This window comes from Cibotium barometz, chromosome 29, assembly GCF_041138505.1.
Source record: "Cibotium barometz isolate CiBa-2024 chromosome 29, ASM4113850v1, whole genome shotgun sequence".
NCBI classification, from domain to species: Eukaryota; Viridiplantae; Streptophyta; class Polypodiopsida; order Cyatheales; family Cibotiaceae; genus Cibotium; species Cibotium barometz.
The window spans coordinates 14,086,499-14,091,709 of record NC_141074.1 but is presented as its reverse complement, the minus strand read 5'-3'; positions in this window follow the sequence as shown (position 1 = coordinate 14,091,709).

Sequence of the window (5,211 nt, the reverse complement as noted above, 5' to 3'; positions counted from 1 at the left end):
GATAGGATATTGTATAAAATATTTACATAAGCCGTATTTCAAGTTTTTCTTGCATAATATCTCCAATGAAGAGATAACAAGAGGGCAGCAACTGTACTGTCTTTATGGACAAGCAGACTTGAAAAAAAAAAGTATGTTTGTCACCTGTATATTTGTTTGAAAGGGAATATGTATACATGGACAATTACATAGCCAACAAACTAGGTACTTCACTACAAAAAGTACTCTTCTCAAAATGGTTTGAACGGGGAAATACTATGCGACAGCTTCGTGGATAATCCCAAAGACTGGATTTGGTATGAGCAAGACAAGGTTCGCTGCTGTTTGGAAAGTTTATGAAGCTCCCTCATTGACCCAGTGCATAGACATTGACAAAATCTTCTTTGTAGATACTCTTGGTTATAGATACTTCAATCCTCTACATGTAGGATACAACACAGAAGAACATCGAGATGATGAAGATGAAGATGTAGATAGAGGACAAAGCAATGAAGATGTGCACGCCAACGACAATGCAGAGGTCAGAACTCTTGGTAATCCAATTGTCATCGATGATGAGCAAAACAATCAGTTTTAGAAGAGAACTACTCCACATCATATCTCTCTGTATGGGAAAGAGCACACAAGTCCAAAAAAACGATTGTGGCTGGAGATGAGTTTGTACCACTATCACTAGAAGTCTGTAAGTTTGTACCACTATCACTAGAAGTCTGTAAGTTTGCGGGTCTTACCAAGGAAGAAGCTTGCTTCCTATAGGTTATGTTTATGGCTTGTGCTACATAGAATTTCTGCCTTTTTCTGGATTGGGTTTCAAACTTTTGGGTTCACATGTCTATATTCCGTTACATGCTTCCATGTTTTTCTTCCATATTAATAAAGGAGACTGATTTCCTTAGAAAATTTTGGAGCTTTTTCTTTCCTTTTTCAAATTTAGTTATTCAATTTATTATTATTTTCCTCTATGTTGTGATTTTAAAAACATGCTTAAAAAAAAGCAACCTCAGAAAAATAAAAAGCAACCTTAATGAATAAGCTTACCATTCCTTAGCACCCTCAAATTAAAACCTTAGTGTTCCTAACCTCGTATCCTTGAAAATTAAGAAAATCACCCTAAAAAACTAATAATTAATCTGAGACTAAATAAGCACCCTCGAAAAAATTCTATCTCATGCATTGAATTAATGGCCACTAATGTGTAAGGGTGATTTTGAAGGTCCACACTTCTTCAAAAAAAAAAACCCTTCTTTCCCTCCCTCCTTCCTATTACTAGTCCCCCAACCCATCCTCCAGATAGGAGAGGTTTGGATACCATAGAGTAGGCCTTAAATTTGAAGACCATTTTGGCAGCCATGGATGACTTTGAAGAAAGCATCAAAATTGGCATACTTCTATATCAAGTCACCATGCTTTGCATACAGAGCACCAAACTTGGCATCCAAGCACATGGAGAGAGATGTGCCATCTTTTATACATAGAAAGAAGTGGCGTGACCCATCTCCGATGAGAAGTAACCATCTAATGAAACATAAAATTAAAAATAGACTCCTAAGCTTCCACCAAATCTATTTAAATATAACCTCATAAGGATTCCCCCTAAGCAATGGAGTAAAAAAATGTATTAGTGATCTCATAGAAAGAATCATGTTGCCATTATGAATAATATGTGGCTCTCTCTCTCTCTCTCTCTCTCTCTCTCTCTCTCTCTCTCTCTCTCTCTCTCTCTCTCACACACACACACGCACACGCACGCACGCATGCACGCACGCATGCACGCACGCTTGCGCGCGCGCGCGCGCACACACACACACGAACATGTATAGTAGCAAAAATGCATAGCTCTCCCTCCCTCTTTCCCTCTTTGATCTGTCTCTCTTGGGTGGTTTTTAGTGCAAGCCAAATCCGTTGGATCATGTACGATTGATTTTGATCCAATGGCTTTAAAATATGTATATTAGGCCGTCTATGCCCCTTCTTTCTGCAAATCTCTTTTTTTCCTTTTTAGGGTCTTGATCTATCCCTCCCTCTTTCTCTCTTCTTTGATCTCTCTACAGACCAACACAGTCTCTCTTTCCATTTTCTATGTATAGAGAGAGTAAGAGAGAGAGAGAGAGAGAGAGAAAATCAGGGGGAGAGAGAGAGAGAGAAGCTCTTTGAAATTTAACAAATTAACACACTCCCTCTTTCTCTCTCTCTTTTTGCATTTTCTATGTAGAGAGAGAGAGAGAGAGAGAGAGAGAGACTCACCCATATATATAGATATAGCTTCTCTCTCTCACTCTCCCCCAGCAATTTATCTATCTCACTGTCTCTCACCCATATATATAGATATAGCTTCTCTCTCTCACTCTCCCCCAGCAATTTATCTATCTCACTCTCTCTCTCTCTCTCGCTCTCTCTCTCTCTCTCGCTCTCTCTCTCTCTCTCTCGCTCTCTCTCGCTCTCTCTCTCTCGACTCACCCATATATATAGATATAGCTTCTCTCTCTCACTCTCCCCCAGCAATTTATCTATCTCACTCTTACTCTCTCTCTCTCTCTCTCTCACATATGGAATATGGATACCATAGAGTATGCCCAAAGAAGGATATTGGAACATTAATATTATGGTAAACTAATGCTCTTAAAAACTAATTTTACACTTCACATGAAGAGACAAATGCATTTATGTCAATAGAATAAACAAAGAATTTGTTTGCAACACCTAACATCTCAAAATAAAGATTACTATTTCCAATCTCAAATAGCATTGTGCGGAGGTGTGTACCTTCATGCAATTTCGCATGAGCTTCTCCCATCCTACATTGCATGCCCCTCTTGCAAGCCTCTCCATTGCTCTGCTTTCAGACTAGACTGGCGTCCACACCATCGCTGGGGGAACTGGAGATCGCAGAAAGAATGGCTCTAGTGGAGCAGGGGATGGGAAAAGGCCATTAGGACCCTTAGGTGGGGAATCAAGGGATAATCTCATATGGATTAGAAGATCAGTGTTGGTCCCTGGCCTAATTGGCTTTCACTTTGGCTACTCTGTTTTTGGAGAGAGAGCTAGAGAGCACCCTGGGGAAGAGCTATGGGGCAGAGGAAGATTGCACAACACGAGTTGCAAGCTATGGTGTGTGCGTTCATGGATGCCATGGCGCCGCTCTCTGCCAAATTCGAATTGCACGCTCACCTCAATGGCCCCATTCACTCTTCCACCCTCTTATGCACACCTCTCCTTTTATCTGCTTCTCCTCCTTCTTCTTCTCTGTGTCAAAAACACACTCCTAGCATCTCTCTCTCTCTAAGTGTGTGAGACTGTCTGTGCAGAGAGCTCGCTAGCAGGCCTGAGCAAGAAAAGGCCTCATCGACTTGCTAGGTGCTCAAGCCATCATACTCGAAGGTGCACATCCTTACATTTCTTTTGCTGCTATGTTGATGGTAGTCCCACCTAGGCATTGTACTCTCGCCATGCCGACCTCTAGCTGCATTCGTGTACTCTCGCCATGTTGACCTCTAGCTACACGAATGCAGGCAACTTGGCTATTGCAAAGTGGGTGGATGGTTGTGCGCTTTGTTCGTTTCTTCTCAATCCTTGCATTTCTGGCCGCTATGTTGATGACTGGCTCGCTTGGGCGCTATACTCTCGCCATGCCGACCTCTAGCTATGTTGATGACTGGCTCGCTTGGGCGCTGTACTCTCGCCATGCCGACCTTCGGTTGCACGATTGCAGGCAACTTGGCTACTGCGAAGCGGGCGGATGGTTGTGCGCTGTGTTCGTTTCTTCTTAATCCTTGCATTTCTGGCCGCTATGTTGATGACTGACCTCCAGATGCACAAATGCATGCAACTTGGCTGCGAAGCGGGCGGATGGTCATGCAATTGGTGGAGGTGAGGGGGACCGTGTGAGGTCTCATTACATGGAGGTGCCCTGATACACTGAAATAATCAAACCAGCCTTGGGTGTTGTTGCCGTTGTGGGTCCCCTCGCTTCTAGCGGCATTCTCTTCGCGATACGCATTAATGGCCCCGTTTTAGTTGGTGCCTGGTGTTAGATGTGGCGTTGAATGTGCAAAAGCAGAAAAAGCAAGAGAGATTGAGCTTCAGAAGACCAACTTGTGGCCTGTGTTGGGGCTATGCTAGCATAGGGGCTAGAGAGAACGAAGAAGGGAGGGAGAGTTAGCGCATAAATGTGCTCTTGCGCACCCGGAGTCTGGGCCGCTAGGCCTATCAACGATGGGTTACTGTGCAGATGCCATGCATAAGACTAACTTTTGGCCTGTGTTGGTTGTGCTGGCGAAGGGGCTAGAGAAAGTAGAAGGGAGGGAGAGTCCGCATCCAATGTGTCATTGATAAAGAAAAGTTGGTAAAGAGAAGCCCAAGGTCCAACGTCTCTCTGTCTATCTCTCTGTGTTTATTAGACATTTTAAAATTTGAATTCCCAAGGCCTTGGCTAATGGCTCATTATTCATCATGGTATTAGAGCCTAGGTCCAGCTCTCCATTAGCTTAGCTTTATAGCCTTCTCAACTTGATTTCAATCTCATTAATCCTAATCATTCTCATTAAGCCACTGATCCATATCTTATCTCTTCTTCACCATTTGTGGCCAAGCTTTGAGCTGATCATTTTCCTCACTCAAGGCACCATTGGGAGAGATATTTTAGGCAAACATTGGCCTCATATTGCTCTCCAATCTCACCATAGCAATTAGACAATTTCTCTCTCTACAGGCCGAAATCGGTGCATTTTCGCAACCTGGTCTTTTGAGCCATTCTACCTCTACGCTTTGAATTGAAGAAAATTCTCTTAGCCAAGCATAGAGCATAGTATAAGCATCCCACATCTTGAATCTTGTGAGCATTGATGCACCATACGATGCGGGAGAGCCCAAAAACCAATCGCCACCTAACTGCATAAATCTGCCTTTGTTTGTGTTTTTTGAGCTCATTGGCCTAGTCAAATCTTTGCTCCTAGCCAAGGGAAATAAGCCTTGCTAAAAATCCCTTTCAATGGTAGCTTCCACAAGCGCAATTGAAGCCTCCAAAAAATCAAACTACTAATCATCATGATTAAGCATTAATTACTATCATTAATGTTGTATTACCAGAAATTGAACTGAACCAAAGGCAAAATTGAAAAATTAGAGTGTTATTCCATTGTGGGAAACTTTTGTTACATCAAAATTCATCTCAAGTTTCAACCATTTGCATTGCTCAAACTTAAGTGAATTTTC